The following is a 17,547-nucleotide window of genomic DNA, read 5'->3' on the forward strand; positions in this document are numbered from 1 at the left end:
GCTGGGGCACGGTGCTGAACACAGCTCGGCTGGAGCTCTGGGCACAGCCCCTTCTTGCTGAGAAGTTCAGGGCACAGCCCAGACCACGTGGGACACAGTGCCGCTCCCCTGCTGGGCTCAGTGTCCGCCGGCAGGCACAGCAGTGGGAGCAGCAGGCTTCAAAATCCACCTACACGGGTCCTGCCCAGCTCCGCCGCAGCCTCCGTCGCCTGCCGGGCTGGTGGAGAAAGGCCTCGTGACGTCACAGAGCCTTGCATGACATCACAGAGCCTTGCGTGCCATCAGCCCGTGACTTGTCAGGTCGGCAACCCTTGCAAGCGCAGACACGCGAGGCGGCCACTCGCTGCTGGTGGTCACTGCCTGAACTCTGCTCAGGGTAACAGCCCAAGCCAGCTCGTGCGTCGAGATCTTTTTCCTCAGGAGAGACCATGATAACTCTCAGCCCGGCTCTCTCCCTGACCATGGCTCTCTGCACGTTGTCACTGTTGCCTGCTGGTCTTCGCATTTACATCAACCCCACCTGGCTCATTGTGGAGAGTGAAGCTCCTCCTGAAGACCTGAAGCAGCCACCCGTTGATGCGGAGAGCATGACCACCGAATGGGACAGCAGCATCGACGTTCAGAGCCCCTACGGCTTGGTTAGGATCATGATGGACGCTGTTATTGAGGGTCTGAGGAAGCTGCCCTTTGTGGGAGAGAGCATGGTCCCCAAACGGCACAGCAGCACTGGCCCCCGCAGCCCCCAGAGCTGGGTCAGGCTCAGGAAGGACGTCCCTCCTGCGGGCCCGAAGGAACTGCCCGTTGTCGCCAAGAGCGTGGCCTCTGACCCGCCCTACCCTCTGGGCCAGCTCCGGGACTCCCTTGCCCAGGTGGACAGGAGCCGGCTGTGTTGCAAGGCCTTGCAAAGCCTGTGGCTGTGCTTCCTGTCTTGGGTTGCACTTCGCCTCTGGAGAAATGGGAACAGACCCCAGGGACAGGTGAGCAATCGCGATCGGTCACACAGGGAAGGAGCGGCTTGTGGGGAGCAGGGAAGCACATCATTGCAAGCCTTGGCCAAGAAGGCTTGCAATGAGAAAACAAAACCCAGCGCGGGCAAGAAAGCCTCGGCAGGCCCCGAGAGCTCCTCTGCCTCTTCCCCAGTTACATGCTCAGCCGTAGGGCAGAAACCCTCCGGAGGCCCCAGCACGACATGGGGCCTGCCAGAGGTGTGCTCAGCCCAGCGTGCTGCCCAGAGCAGTCCTGCGTGGCTGGAGTCCTTCCAGAGGAAGCCAAGCCCCGCAGGCCACTTCTCGGCCACCCGGCCCGCGCCCACTTCATTGCGCCCCCGGCCCTGTCATTTCCAGGGAAAGGAACGGCCGGCCTCATCTTCTGTGGGAACAGACTGCTCGGAGGAGGGCACCTTCAGCTCTGATGAAGCCGTCCACCAGCTGGAGGCCAAAACCACCCTGCTGGCCAGGTGCACCAGGCTTGTCTACCGCCTCCGCCTGAAAGTGTTCCCGCACCAGCACTCCGAGAAGAAGGCGCAAGGCGAGGCAAGCGGAGGAGAGCCTTCTCTAGCTCCCTCTGCACCTCCACCTAGGGCGTGCTCTCGGCGGATTGGCAAGAGGAGATGCAGGGGTGCAAGTGAGTGCCGGCGTCCTTGCAGGGTGGGACCTGAGGCGGGAGAGAACAGGCATCCGTGGCCGTGAGGGGCTCCACAGGTGCCCGCATCCCAGGAGGAGGGGCCCACATCCTAGCAGGGTGCCCACCTCCCTCTGAGGTTCCCGGTGGGTGCCCGTATCCCGGTGAGGTGTGTTGTGGTTGCTCCCCATGTCCCTGTAAGGTGGCAGTGGCCAGTGCCTGCCTATGGCCCGTTGGGTACCTTAGGCCTTGGGACCTCCAAGGCTGGTGCGAGGGCAAGCATCACACCAGGAAGAGGGGCAGCTGCTAGGAAGTGGGTGGATAACCCTCCCAACTGTAGTATTTTCACCCAGCTAACAGTGAATTCTCTTCAGGGTGACGGGCAGCTGGTGCGTCGGGACATGCCTCAGCCCACCAAAGGCTCCGGGAGTGAGGGCACCTCCACCGACTTCTTCTGCTGGCTGGAGGCCGTTAGCGCCCCGATGGTCATGCTCCTGCGGGTGGCCATGGCCAACAGGCGGCCACGTCCTGGTGGGTCGCCCGTGCCTGTCCAGCACAACAGCCAACGGGTATTTGCCAACTCCGTTGAGGACCTCTGGGGAGGGTCCCCCTTTTCCGCCCTCCCAAAGGTGCTGCCAGGGCCGACTGGCATCCAAAGGGCCGGGGCTCATCTCTGCCTCCCCAGAGGGAACAGCCAAGCATGCCCGTGCAGCAGAGACGCCTGGGAAACTCGGCAAAACTCCTGCTGGGAGCAGCCTACTTCCTCAATCTTCTAGCACTGCTCAGATCAATAAAGTGCTTTGTTCCTGTAGCATGTGTCATTTTGGTACCAAGGGGATCCAGGAAGGGGCAACACGAAAGGCAGTGGTGCGAGCCAGGCTGCTGTATGCGGGCCTGCGGAGCACGCGCTCCTGGAGAAGTTGGGACAGCTGGGCTGCGAGAGAACGGGCATTCAAGGCTGTGAGGTGCCCCGCGGGTGCCCATGATCCAGGAGGAGGGCACTGCAGCCCGGCAGGGTGCCCGTGTCCCGGTGAGGATCCCTGGGAAACACCCACATCCCACTGAGGTGGCATTGGCTGCCGCATGCCCAGGACCCCGTGGGTCATGTCCCTCCAGGAATAATTCTAGACTAATCGCACTCCTCATTCTCAACGGTTATGATTTTTGTCAAACCAAGAGTGAATTTTTGGCTTTCCTCTTAACATGGGCTGCCACTTTGCCCCCAAGAGGATGTTGAGCAGAACCGCGTCACAGCTGCCCAGCTGGGGCACGGTGCTGAACGCAGCTCGGCTGGAGCTCTGGGCACAGCCCCTTCTTGCTGAGAAGTTCAGGGCACAGCCCAGACCACGTGGGACACAGTGCCGCTCCCCTGCTGGGCTCAGTGTCCGCCGGCAGGCACAGCAGTGGGAGCAGCAGGCTTCAAAATCCACCTACACAGGTCCTGCCCAGCTCCGCCGCAGCCTCCGTCGCCTGCCGGGCTGGTGGAGAAAGGCCTCGTGACGTCACAGAGCCTTGCATGACATCACAGAGCCTTGCGTGCCATCAGCCCGTGACTTGTCAGGTCGGCAACCCTTGCAAGCGCAGACACGCGAGGCGGCCACTCGCTGCTGGTGGTCACTGCCTGAACTCTGCTCAGGGTAACAGCCCAAGCCAGCTCGTGCGTCGAGATCTTTTTCCTCAGGAGAGACCATGATAACTCTCAGCCCGGCTCTCCCCCTGACCATGGCTCTCTGCACGTTGTCACTGTTGCCTGCTGGTCTTCGCATTTACATCAACCCCACCTGGCTCATTGTGGAGAGTGAAGCTCCTCCTGAAGACCTGAAGCAGCCACCCGTTGATGCGGAGAGCATGACCACCGAATGGGACAGCAGCATCGACGTTCAGAGCCCCTACGGCTTGGTTAGGATCATGATGGACGCTGTTATTGAGGGTCTGAGGAAGCTGCCCTTTGTGGGAGAGAGCATGGTCCCCAAACGGCACAGCAGCACTGGCCCCCGCAGCCCCCAGAGCTGGGTCAGGCTCAGGAAGGACGTCCCTCCTGCGGGCCCGAAGGAACTGCCCGTTGTCGCCAAGAGCGTGGCCTCTGACCCGCCCTACCCTCTGGGCCAGCTCCGGGACTCCCTTGCCCAGGTGGACAGGAGCCGGCTGTGTTGCAAGGCCTTGCAAAGCCTGTGGCTGTGCTTCCTGTCTTGGGTTGCACTTCGCCTCTGGAGAAATGGGAACAGACCCCAGGGACAGGTGAGCAATCGCGATCGGTCACACAGGGAAGGAGCGGCTTGTGGGGAGCAGGGAAGCACATCATTGCAAGCCTTGGCCAAGAAGGCTTGCAATGAGAAAACAAAACCCAGCGCGGGCAAGAAAGCCTCGGCAGGCCCCGAGAGCTCCTCTGCCTCTTCCCCAGTTACATGCTCAGCCGTAGGGCAGAAACCCTCCGGAGGCCCCAGCACGACATGGGGCCTGCCAGAGGTGTGCTCAGCCCAGCGTGCTGCCCAGAGCAGTCCTGCGTGGCTGGAGTCCTTCCAGAGGAAGCCAAGCCCCGCAGGCCACTTCTCGGCCACCCGGCCCGCGCCCACTTCATTGCGCCCCCGGCCCTGTCCTTTCCAGGGAAAGGAACGGCCGGCCTCATCTTCTGTGGGAACAGACTGCTCGGAGGAGGGCACCTTCAGCTCTGATGAAGCCGTCCACCAGCTGGAGGCCAAAACCACCCTGCTGGCCAGGTGCACCAGGCTTGTCTACCGCCTCCGCCTGAAAGTGTTCCCGCACCAGCACTCCGAGAAGAAGGCGCAAGGCGAGGCAAGCGGAGGAGAGCCTTCTCTAGCTCCCTCTGCACCTCCACCTAGGGCGTGCTCTCGGCGGATTGGCAAGAGGAGATGCAGGGGTGCAAGTGAGTGCCGGCGTCCTTGCAGGGTGGGACCTGAGGCGGGAGAGAACAGGCATCCGTGGCCGTGAGGGGCTCCACAGGTGCCCGCATCCCAGGAGGAGGGGCCCACATCCTAGCAGGGTGCCCACCTCCCTCTGAGGTTCCCGGTGGGTGCCCGTATCCCGGTGAGGTGTGTTGTGGTTGCTCCCCATGTCCCTGTAAGGTGGCAGTGGCCAGTGCCTGCCTATGGCCCGTTGGGTACCTTAGGCCTTGGGACCTCCAAGGCTGGTGCGAGGGCAAGCATCACACCAGGAAGAGGGGCAGCTGCTAGGAAGTGGGTGGATAACCCTCCCAACTGTAGTATTTTCACCCAGCTAACAGTGAATTCTCTTCAGGGTGACGGGCAGCTGGTGCGTCGGGACATGCCTCAGCCCACCAAAGGCTCCGGGAGTGAGGGCACCTCCACCGACTTCTTCTGCTGGCTGGAGGCCGTTAGCGCCCCGATGGTCATGCTCCTGCGGGTGGCCATGGCCAACAGGCGGCCACGTCCTGGTGGGTCGCCCGTGCCTGTCCAGCACAACAGCCAACGGGTATTTGCCAACTCCGTTGAGGACCTCTGGGGAGGGTCCCCCTTTTCCGCCCTCCCAAAGGTGCTGCCAGGGCCGACTGGCATCCAAAGGGCCGGGGCTCATCTCTGCCTCCCCAGAGGGAACAGCCAAGCATGCCCGTGCAGCAGAGACGCCTGGGAAACTCGGCAAAACTCCTGCTGGGAGCAGCCTACTTCCTCAATCTTCTAGCACTGCTCAGATCAATAAAGTGCTTTGTTCCTGTAGCATGTGTCATTTTGGTACCAAGGGGATCCAGGAAGGGGCAACACGAAAGGCAGTGGTGCGAGCCAGGCTGCTGTATGCGGGCCTGCGGAGCACGCGCTCCTGGAGAAGTTGGGACAGCTGGGCTGCGAGAGAACGGGCATTCAAGGCTGTGAGGTGCCCCGCGGGTGCCCATGATCCAGGAGGAGGGCACTGCAGCCCGGCAGGGTGCCCGTGTCCCGGTGAGGATCCCTGGGAAACACCCACATCCCACTGAGGTGGCATTGGCTGCCGCATGCCCAGGACCCCGTGGGTCATGTCCCTCCAGGAATAATTCTAGACTAATCGCACTCCTCATTCTCAACGGTTATGATTTTTGTCAAACCAAGAGTGAATTTTTGGCTTTCCTCTTAACATGGGCTGCCACTTTGCCCCCAAGAGGATGTTGAGCAGAACCGCGTCACAGCTGCCCAGCTGGGGCACGGTGCTGAACGCAGCTCGGCTGGAGCTCTGGGCACAGCCCCTTCTTGCTGAGAAGTTCAGGGCACAGCCCAGACCACGTGGGACACAGTGCCGCTCCCCTGCTGGGCTCAGTGTCCGCCGGCAGGCACAGCAGTGGGAGCAGCAGGCTTCAAAATCCACCTACACAGGTCCTGCCCAGCTCCGCCGCAGCCTCCGTCGCCTGCCGGGCTGGTGGAGAAAGGCCTCGTGACGTCACAGAGCCTTGCATGACATCACAGAGCCTTGCGTGCCATCAGCCCGTGACTTGTCAGGTCGGCAACCCTTGCAAGCGCAGACACGCGAGGCGGCCACTCGCTGCTGGTGGTCACTGCCTGAACTCTGCTCAGGGTAACAGCCCAAGCCAGCTCGTGCGTCGAGATCTTTTTCCTCAGGAGAGACCATGATAACTCTCAGCCCGGCTCTCCCCCTGACCATGGCTCTCTGCACGTTGTCACTGTTGCCTGCTGGTCTTCGCATTTACATCAACCCCACCTGGCTCATTGTGGAGAGTGAAGCTCCTCCTGAAGACCTGAAGCAGCCACCCGTTGATGCGGAGAGCATGACCACCAAATGGGACAGCAGCATCGACGTTCAGAGCCCCTACGGCTTGGTTAGGATCATGATGGACGCTGTTATTGAGGGTCTGAGGAAGCTGCCCTTTGTGGGAGAGAGCATGGTCCCCAAACGGCACAGCAGCACTGGCCCCCGCAGCCCCCAGAGCTGGGTCAGGCTCAGGAAGGACGTCCCTCCTGCGGGCCCGAAGGAACTGCCCGTTGTCGCCAAGAGCGTGGCCTCTGACCCGCCCTACCCTCTGGGCCAGCTCCGGGACTCCCTTGCCCAGGTGGACAGGAGCCGGCTGTGTTGCAAGGCCTTGCAAAGCCTGTGGCTGTGCTTCCTGTCTTGGGTTGCACTTCGCCTCTGGAGAAATGGGAACAGACCCCAGGGACAGGTGAGCAATCGCGATCGGTCACACAGGGAAGGAGCGGCTTGTGGGGAGCAGGGAAGCACATCATTGCAAGCCTTGGCCAAGAAGGCTTGCAATGAGAAAACAAAACCCAGCGCGGGCAAGAAAGCCTCGGCAGGCCCCGAGAGCTCCTCTGCCTCTTCCCCAGTTACATGCTCAGCCGTAGGGCAGAAACCCTCCGGAGGCCCCAGCACGACATGGGGCCTGCCAGAGGTGTGCTCAGCCCAGCGTGCTGCCCAGAGCAGTCCTGCGTGGCTGGAGTCCTTCCAGAGGAAGCCAAGCCCCGCAGGCCACTTCTCGGCCACCCGGCCCGCGCCCACTTCATTGCGCCCCCGGCCCTGTCATTTCCAGGGAAAGGAACGGCCGGCCTCATCTTCTGTGGGAACAGACTGCTCGGAGGAGGGCACCTTCAGCTCTGATGAAGCCGTCCACCAGCTGGAGGCCAAAACCACCCTGCTGGCCAGGTGCACCAGGCTTGTCTACCGCCTCCGCCTGAAAGTGTTCCCGCACCAGCACTCCGAGAAGAAGGCGCAAGGCGAGGCAAGCGGAGGAGAGCCTTCTCTAGCTCCCTCTGCACCTCCACCTAGGGCGTGCTCTTGGCGGATTGGCAAGAGGAGATGCAGGGGTGCAAGTGAGTGCCGGCGTCCTTGCAGGGTGGGACCTGAGGCGGGAGAGAACAGGCATCCGTGGCCGTGAGGGGCTCCACAGGTGCCCGCATCCCAGGAGGAGGGGCCCACATCCTAGCAGGGTGCCCACCTCCCTCTGAGGTTCCCGGTGGGTGCCCGTATCCCGGTGAGGTGTGTTGTGGTTGCTCCCCATGTCCCTGTAAGGTGGCAGTGGCCAGTGCCTGCCTATGGCCCGTTGGGTACCTTAGGCCTTGGGACCTCCAAGGCTGGTGCGAGGGCAAGCATCACACCAGGAAGAGGGGCAGCTGCTAGGAAGTGGGTGGATAACCCTCCCAACTGTAGTATTTTCACCCAGCTAACAGTGAATTCTCTTCAGGGTGACGGGCAGCTGGTGCGTCGGGACATGCCTCAGCCCACCAAAGGCTCCGGGAGTGAGGGCACCTCCACCGACTTCTTCTGCTGGCTGGAGGCCGTTAGCGCCCCGATGGTCATGCTCCTGCGGGTGGCCATGGCCAACAGGCAGCCACGTCCTGGTGGGTCGCCCGTGCCTGTCCAGCACAACAGCCAACGGGTATTTGCCAACTCCGTTGAGGACCTCTGGGGAGGGTCCCCCTTTTCCGCCCTCCCAAAGGTGCTGCCAGGGCCGACTGGCATCCAAAGGGCCGGGGCTCATCTCTGCCTCCCCAGAGGGAACAGCCAAGCATGCCCGTGCAGCAGAGACGCCTGGGAAACTCGGCAAAACTCCTGCTGGGAGCAGCCTACTTCCTCAATCTTCTAGCACTGCTCAGATCAATAAAGTGCTTTGTTCCTGTAGCATGTGTCATTTTGGTACCAAGGGGATCCAGGAAGGGGCAACACGAAAGGCAGTGGTGCGAGCCAGGCTGCTGTATGCGGGCCTGCGGAGCACGCGCTCCTGGAGAAGTTGGGACAGCTGGGCTGCGAGAGAACGGGCATTCAAGGCTGTGAGGTGCCCCGCGGGTGCCCATGATCCAGGAGGAGGGCACTGCAGCCCGGCAGGGTGCCCGTGTCCCGGTGAGGATCCCTGGGAAACACCCACATCCCACTGAGGTGGCATTGGCTGCCGCATGCCCAGGACCCCGTGGGTCATGTCCCTCCAGGAATAATTCTAGACTAATCGCACTCCTCATTCTCAGCGGTTATGATTTTTGTCAAACCAAGAGTGAATTTTTGGCTTTCCTCTTAACATGGGCTGCCACTTTGCCCCCAAGAGGATGTTGAGCAGAACCGCGTCACAGCTGCCCAGCTGGGGCACGGTGCTGAACGCAGCTCGGCTGGAGCTCTGGGCACAGCCCCTTCTTGCTGAGAAGTTCAGGGCACAGCCCAGACCACGTGGGACACAGTGCCGCTCCCCTGCTGGGCTCAGTGTCCACCGGCAGGCACAGCAGTGGGAGCAGCAGGCTTCAAAATCCACCTACACAGGTCCTGCCCAGCTCCGCCGCAGCCTCCGTCGCCTGCCGGGCTGGTGGAGAAAGGCCTCGTGACGTCACAGAGCCTTGCATGACATCACAGAGCCTTGCGTGCCATCAGCCCGTGACTTGTCAGGTCGGCAACCCTTGCAAGCGCAGACACGCGAGGCGGCCACTCGCTGCTGGTGGTCACTGCCTGAACTCTGCTCAGGGTAACAGCCCAAGCCAGCTCGTGCGTCGAGATCTTTTTCCTCAGGAGAGACCATGATAACTCTCAGCCCGGCTCTCCCCCTGACCATGGCTCTCTGCACGTTGTCACTGTTGCCTGCTGGTCTTCGCATTTACATCAACCCCACCTGGCTCATTGTGGAGAGTGAAGCTCCTCCTGAAGACCTGAAGCAGCCACCCGTTGATGCGGAGAGCATGACCACCAAATGGGACAGCAGCATCGACGTTCAGAGCCCCTACGGCTTGGTTAGGATCATGATGGACGCTGTTATTGAGGGTCTGAGGAAGCTGCCCTTTGTGGGAGAGAGCATGGTCCCCAAACGGCACAGCAGCACTGGCCCCCGCAGCCCCCAGAGCTGGGTCAGGCTCAGGAAGGACGTCCCTCCTGCGGGCCCGAAGGAACTGCCCGTTGTCGCCAAGAGCGTGGCCTCTGACCCGCCCTACCCTCTGGGCCAGCTCCAGGACTCCCTTGCCCAGGTGGACAGGAGCCGGCTGTGTTGCAAGGCCTTGCAAAGCCTGTGGCTGTGCTTCCTGTCTTGGGTTGCACTTCGCCTCTGGAGAAATGGGAACAGACCCCAGGGACAGGTGAGCAATCGCGATCGGTCACACAGGGAAGGAGCGGCTTGTGGGGAGCAGGGAAGCACATCATTGCAAGCCTTGGCCAAGAAGGCTTGCAATGAGAAAACAAAACCCAGCGCGGGCAAGAAAGCCTCGGCAGGCCCCGAGAGCTCCTCTGCCTCTTCCCCAGTTACATGCTCAGCCGTAGGGCAGAAACCCTCCGGAGGCCCCAGCACGACATGGGGCCTGCCAGAGGTGTGCTCAGCCCAGCGTGCTGCCCAGAGCAGTCCTGCGTGGCTGGAGTCCTTCCAGAGGAAGCCAAGCCCCGCAGGCCACTTCTCGGCCACCCGGCCCGCGCCCACTTCATTGCGCCCCCGGCCCTGTCCTTTCCAGGGAAAGGAACGGCCGGCCTCATCTTCTGTGGGAACAGACTGCTCGGAGGAGGGCACCTTCAGCTCTGATGAAGCCGTCCACCAGCTGGAGGCCAAAACCACCCCGCTGGCCAGGTGCACCAGGCTTGTCTACCGCCTCCGCCTGAAAGTGTTCCCGCACCAGCACTCCGAGAAGAAGGCGCAAGGTGAGGCAAGCGGAGGAGAGCCTTCTCTAGCTCCCTCTGCACCTCCACCTAGGGCGTGCTCTCGGCGGATTGGCAAGAGGAGATGCAGGGGTGCAAGTGAGTGCCGGCGTCCTTGCAGGGTGGGACCTGAGGCGGGAGAGAACAGGCATCCGTGGCCGTGAGGGGCTCCACAGGTGCCCGCATCCCAGGAGGAGGGGCCCACATCCTAGCAGGGTGCCCACCTCCCTCTGAGGTTCCCGGTGGGTGCCCGTATCCCGGTGAGGTGTGTTGTGGTTGCTCCCCATGTCCCTGTAAGGTGGCAGTGGCCAGTGCCTGCCTATGGCCCGTTGGGTACCTTAGGCCTTGGGACCTCCAAGGCTGGTGCGAGGGCAAGCATCACACCAGGAAGAGGGGCAGCTGCTAGGAAGTGGGTGGATAACCCTCCCAACTGTAGTATTTTCACCCAGCTAACAGTGAATTCTCTTCAGGGTGACGGGCAGCTGGTGCGTCGGGACATGCCTCAGCCCACCAAAGGCTCCGGGAGTGAGGGCACCTCCACCGACTTCTTCTGCTGGCTGGAGGCCGTTAGCGCCCCGATGGTCATGCTCCTGCGGGTGGCCATGGCCAACAGGCAGCCACGTCCTGGTGGGTCGCCCGTGCCTGTCCAGCACAACAGCCAACGGGTATTTGCCAACTCCGTTGAGGACCTCTGGGGAGGGTCCCCCTTTTCCGCCCTCCCAAAGGTGCTGCCAGGGCCGACTGGCATCCAAAGGGCCGGGGCTCATCTCTGCCTCCCCAGAGGGAACAGCCAAGCATGCCCGTGCAGCAGAGACGCCTGGGAAACTCGGCAAAACTCCTGCTGGGAGCAGCCTACTTCCTCAATCTTCTAGCACTGCTCAGATCAATAAAGTGCTTTGTTCCTGTAGCATGTGTCATTTTGGTACCAAGGGGATCCAGGAAGGGGCAACACGAAAGGCAGTGGTGCGAGCCAGGCTGCTGTATGCGGGCCTGCGGAGCACGCGCTCCTGGAGAAGTTGGGACAGCTGGGCTGCGAGAGAACGGGCATTCAAGGCTGTGAGGTGCCCCGCGGGTGCCCATGATCCAGGAGGAGGGCACTGCAGCCCGGCAGGGTGCCCGTGTCCCGGTGAGGATCCCTGGGAAACACCCACATCCCACTGAGGTGGCATTGGCTGCCGCATGCCCAGGACCCCGTGGGTCATGTCCCTCCAGGAATAATTCTAGACTAATTGCACTCCTCATTCTCAGCGGTTATGATTTTTGTCAAACCAAGAGTGAATTTTTGGCTTTCCTCTTAACATGGGCTGCCACTTTGCCCCCAAGAGGATGTTGAGCAGAACCGCGTCACAGCTGCCCAGCTGGGGCACGGTGCTGAACGCAGCTCGGCTGGAGCTCTGGGCACAGCCCCTTCTTGCTGAGAAGTTCAGGGCACAGCCCAGACCACGTGGGACACAGTGCCGCTCCCCTGCTGGGCTCAGTGTCCGCCGGCAGGCACAGCAGTGGGAGCAGCAGGCTTCAAAATCCACCTACACAGGTCCTGCCCAGCTCCGCCGCAGCCTCCGTCGCCTGCCGGGCTGGTGGAGAAAGGCCTCGTGACGTCACAGAGCCTTGCATGACATCACAGAGCCTTGCGTGCCATCAGCCCGTGACTTGTCAGGTCGGCAACCCTTGCAAGCGCAGACACGCGAGGCGGCCACTCGCTGCTGGTGGTCACTGCCTGAACTCTGCTCAGGGTAACAGCCCAAGCCAGCTCGTGCGTCGAGATCTTTTTCCTCAGGAGAGACCATGATAACTCTCAGCCCGGCTCTCCCCCTGACCATGGCTCTCTGCACGTTGTCACTGTTGCCTGCTGGTCTTCGCATTTACATCAACCCCACCTGGCTCATTGTGGAGAGTGAAGCTCCTCCTGAAGACCTGAAGCAGCCACCCGTTGATGCGGAGAGCATGACCACCGAATGGGACAGCAGCATCGACGTTCAGAGCCCCTACGGCTTGGTTAGGATCATGATGGACGCTGTTATTGAGGGTCTGAGGAAGCTGCCCTTTGTGGGAGAGAGCATGGTCCCCAAACGGCACAGCAGCACTGGCCCCCGCAGCCCCCAGAGCTGGGTCAGGCTCAGGAAGGACGTCCCTCCTGTGGGCCCGAAGGAACTGCCCGTTGTCGCCAAGAGCGTGGCCTCTGACCCGCCCTACCCTCTGGGCCAGCTCCGGGACTCCCTTGCCCAGGCGGACAGGACCCAGCTGTGTTGCAAGGCCTTGCAAAGCCTGTGGCTGTGCTTCCTGTCTTGGGTTGCACTTCGCCTCTGGAGAAATGGGAACAGACCCCAGGGACAGGTGAGCAATCGCGATCGGTCACACAGGGAAGGAGCGGCTTGTGGGGAGCAGGGAAGCACATCATTGCAAGCCTTGGCCAAGAAGGCTTGCAATGAGAAAACAAAACCCAGCGCGGGCAAGAAAGCCTCGGCAGGCCCCGAGAGCTCCTCTGCCTCTTCCCCAGTTACATGCTCAGCCGTAGGGCAGAAACCCTCCGGAGGCCCCAGCACGACATGGGGCCTGCCAGAGGTGTGCTCAGCCCAGCGTGCTGCCCAGAGCAGTCCTGCGTGGCTGGAGTCCTTCCAGAGGAAGCCAAGCCCCGCAGGCCACTTCTCGGCCACCCGGCCCGCGCCCACTTCATTGCGCCCCCGGCCCTGTCATTTCCAGGGAAAGGAACGGCCGGCCTCATCTTCTGTGGGAACAGACTGCTCGGAGGAGGGCACCTTCAGCTCTGATGAAGCCGTCCACCAGCTGGAGGCCAAAACCACCCTGCTGGCCAGGTGCACCAGGCTTGTCTACCGCCTCCGCCTGAAAGTGTTCCCGCACCAGCACTCCGAGAAGAAGGCGCAAGGCGAGGCAAGCGGAGGAGAGCCTTCTCTAGCTCCCTCTGCACCTCCACCTAGGGCGTGCTCTCGGCGGATTGGCAAGAGGAGATGCAGGGGTGCAAGTGAGTGCCGGCGTCCTTGCAGGGTGGGACCTGAGGCGGGAGAGAACAGGCATCCGTGGCCGTGAGGGGCTCCACAGGTGCCCGCATCCCAGGAGGAGGGGCCCACATCCTAGCAGGGTGCCCACCTCCCTCTGAGGTTCCCGGTGGGTGCCCGTATCCCGGTGAGGTGTGTTGTGGTTGCTCCCCATGTCCCTGTAAGGTGGCAGTGGCCAGTGCCTGCCTATGGCCCATTGGGTACCTTAGGCCTTGGGACCTCCAAGGCTGGTGCGAGGGCAAGCATCACACCAGGAAGAGGGGCAGCTGCTAGGAAGTGGGTGGATAACCCTCCCAACTGTAGTATTTTCACCCAGCTAACAGTGAATTCTCTTCAGGGTGACGGGCAGCTGGTGCGTCGGGACATGCCTCAGCCCACCAAAGGCTCCGGGAGTGAGGGCACCTCCACCGACTTCTTCTGCTGGCTGGAGGCCGTTAGCGCCCCGATGGTCATGCTCCTGCGGGTGGCCATGGCCAACAGGCAGCCACGTCCTGGTGGGTCACCCGTGCCTGTCCAGCACAACAGCCAACGGGTATTTGCCAACTCCGTTGAGGACCTCTGGGGAGGGTCCCCCTTTTCCGCCCTCCCAAAGGTGCTGCCAGGGCCGACTGGCATCCAAAGGGCCGGGGCTCATCTCTGCCTCCCCAGAGGGAACAGCCAAGCATGCCCGTGCAGCAGAGACGCCTGGGAAACTCGGCAAAACTCCTGCTGGGAGCAGCCTACTTCCTCAATCTTCTAGCACTGCTCAGATCAATAAAGTGCTTTGTTCCTGTAGCATGTGTCATTTTGGTACCAAGGGGATCCAGGAAGGGGCAACACGAAAGGCAGTGGTGCGAGCCAGGCTGCTGTATGCGGGCCTGCGGAGCACGCGCTCCTGGAGAAGTTGGGACAGCTGGGCTGCGAGAGAACGGGCATTCAAGGCTGTGAGGTGCCCCGCGGGTGCCCATGATCCAGGAGGAGGGCACTGCGGCCCAGCAGGGTGCCCGTGTCCCGGTGAGGATCCCTGGGAAACACCCACATCCCACTGAGGTGGCATTGGCTGCCGCATGCCCAGGACCCCGTGGGTCATGTCCCTCCAGGAATAATTCTAGACTAATCGCACTCCTCACTCTCAACGGTGAAGGGTACCTGTATGCAGTAGTGCTGTCTGGCAAACACGGTGTAAGTCCTGCTAAGAGCACTCTATCTTTTTAATTTTCTAGCACACTCTAGATCAACAAAATATACACGTATCACATAGAATTGGGACGTTTACCTTCTGGGCTCATACACTGCCTGTGTCTGGGATGGAAGGGCTCGGCTTCTCTGTAAGATTCCTGTCTGGTGGGGCTCATGACTATTTCTGCCTTGGTACCCAGTAGTAATGCAATGGTGAAGACAGCAGGGTTCTTCAGGGTGAATGTTAAGTTGCGTCAATCATGAAAGAGAAATACTGAAATGTCTTATGCAAAGGATCGCCTTTTGGCCCATGCAGTTCTTTCTTCTTAGCAGAAGTGACAGGCTGTAGTTGTACATGATTCTTTGACAGCTGGAGGGTAGCCAAGTGGTGAGGGGAGAAAGCCAGCTTTGTAAGGAACATAGGGGAGCCCTGTGGATGCTGGTCTCAGCTTTAATTCCCTACAATGGTCAGATCTAAGTAGCATTTTAGTATTTCCCTCTAGAGATGAACAACAGATAACATCTGTCCCAGTTGCAACAGCATCCATCTCTTTCCTTAGAGACCAAGGCAGAGGCAGCAATAGCTCACCAGGCTGCAGCAAGACAGTGAAATTCGGGAGCAGTGGTTGCTGATCCTAGTTGTGGTCACAGCCAGAGGCAAGCTCTTCACCAGAGCAATCCGATCCCCACCTTAGCAGCAGCACAGTCAGGACAGGAGAGACCCACCACAGCCTGATGCACCTCTCTTATGTAGCCATGAAGGAAAATGCAGATTTTGAGGAAAGGAACTGCACCCAGCCTGAGGCAGCTGTTACTCCGGTTAGCTTGAGGGAAGGCTGCGGTAGCCTTGTGAAAGCATGCCTGACCACTGTGGTCTATAACTCTGTAAAGTCTTCCCGTATGTGGGACCCATAGTGCACCAACTCAGAATCATCATCTCCCCTCTCCTCCCCCCACCCTATGCTCAGTGTTCTTTTACTACTATGTTAAAAAGTTTGAGTCTTGCATAATATGAAACTTCATGGGCAGCTGTGCTCAAAGTCCCCATGAGGAGGGACAGGGACACAGAAGGGATAAAGTGGGCACCAACTCACCTCCCAGCTGAACCTGGAGCACAGTGGCCCACCTGTGCCAAGGCCATCCAGGAACCTGATGTGGGCACAGAAAGGTTGTGCTTGTGGCTAAGGAAGCCAACAGCAGGAAAGGCTTTGCATTTCTTAATGCTGGAAATACTTTAAAATTCACAGAATGGCTGAGTAAGGCACCTCTGGAAGTAATTTTGTTCAATCCCCCCTTGCTGAGACAGGGCTGTCTAGAGCCAGTTGCCCAAGAGCTTGCGTAGACAGCTTTTGAGTATCTTCAAGGATGGAGACTCCACAACATCTCTGGATGATAACTGTTATCATCTCTGGATTATAACTGTGCCAGTGCTCAGTTACCCTCACAACAAAAAAGCGTGTCCTGATGTTCAGAGGGAACCTCCTGTGTTTCAGTTCATGCCCATTGCTTCTGGTCCTGTCGCTGGCTTTGTCCTCTTTTTACCCTTCCTTCTGGTATTGGTATACATTAATAAGATTCCCCTTCAGCCTTCTCTTCTCCAGTTTGAACAGTCCCAGCTCTCTCAGCCTTTCCTCATAGGAAAGATTCTCCAGTCCCTTCATGATCTTCATGACCCTTCACTGGACTCTCACCAGTAGCCCCATCTCTCTCTTGTACTGGGGAACTCAGAACTGGACACAGTACTCGGGGGGGCCTCACCTGAGCAGAGGGAAGGATCACCTCCCTCAGCCTGCTGGCAACAATCCCCCTAATGCAGCCCAGGATACCATTAGACCTCTTCACTGCAAAGGCACGTGGCTGGCTCATGGTTAACCAGGACCCTCAAGGCCTTTTCTGCAAAGCTGCTTTCCCAAACGTGTGACCCCCAGCATGTACTAGTGCACGGGTTTATTCTTCCCCAAGTGCAGGACTTTGCACTTCCCTTTGTTGATTGTCAAAATGTCAGCCCATGTCTCCAGCCTGTCAAGGTCCCTCTGGATGGCAGCACAACCCTCTGCTGTGCCAGCTACTCCTCCCAGTTTTGTGTCATCAGTGGACTTGCTGAGGGTACACTCTGCCCCATCATCCACATCTTAAATGAAGATGTTGATCAGGATAGGACCTAGTACTGATCCCTGGGCTACACTCCTAGTTACTGGTCTTCAGCCGGATTTTATACCAATGATCACCACGCTCTTGGGCCCAGCCCTTCAGCCAGTTTTCAGTCTATCACTGTCTGCTCATCTAGCCCATACAGTAACAGCTTTGCGATGAGGATCTCATGGGAGACCATATCAAAAGCCTGACAGAAGTCAAGGTAGGCAATATCCACTGCTCCTCCCTCATCTACCAAGCCAGTCATTTCAGCATAGAGGTTTATCAGATTGTTTAAGCATGACTTCCCCTTCATGAATACACACTGACATAAAGTGATTTGCCACAGTGATTTACCCCTTTGTTAAAAGCAGTCTCACCTTGCCCAATACCCCACTAGTGCTAATGCCACCTCTGCCTATAAGGTCTTTTGATAAAATTCACTTGACTGTCATCTGTTCAAGAGACTTACTGGGAAGGGCTGAAGTTTTCCATCTGTCTGCTGTCCTGAGGGTACAGAGGGGTTTCACAAAAGCACCCCAAGCCATGCATGCACCAGGACTTACTGAGAGCTGACTGGCCAGGCAAAAGCCAGAGCCACCACCTTCAGCACCTCCTTCTTCACCAAAGCAGTCTGTGCCAGGAGCTTTGTTCCATGTCTGGCTTTGACTTGCAGAACTAAGACAGTGCCGGCCAAGCCTGCTTCCTCACTGGGACCACAGCCAGCAACATGTAGAACCAAACAGGAGACAAGAAACACCAGCATCCATTTGTTCTGTCTTTATTTACAGGGGAGAGGATGCCAGTATTTCATCTTGATAGCTGTCTTGGCAGATTAAGCCCTGAGAAGCCTCACCAGTTCTGCAGAGCTTCAGTCCCTCTTACCTATCTATGGCTGTACCTAGAATTCACCAGTGCCAGCCCTTGTTTAAGGCAAAGCTGACATGCCTCTGGGAGTGTCTGCAGACAGGGAGGGGATAAAGGGCTGCCATGTGCCCCCATCACAGGTCAAGAGGGAACGAGTTTGCCCCAAAAGCAGTCACTGGGGGAGGTGTTTCCTTGTTTATTCTCTTTG

The sequence above is a fragment of the Phalacrocorax aristotelis genome, chromosome 6 (genome assembly GCF_949628215.1).
Source record: "Phalacrocorax aristotelis chromosome 6, bGulAri2.1, whole genome shotgun sequence".
Taxonomy (NCBI): Eukaryota; Metazoa; Chordata; class Aves; order Suliformes; family Phalacrocoracidae; genus Phalacrocorax; species Phalacrocorax aristotelis.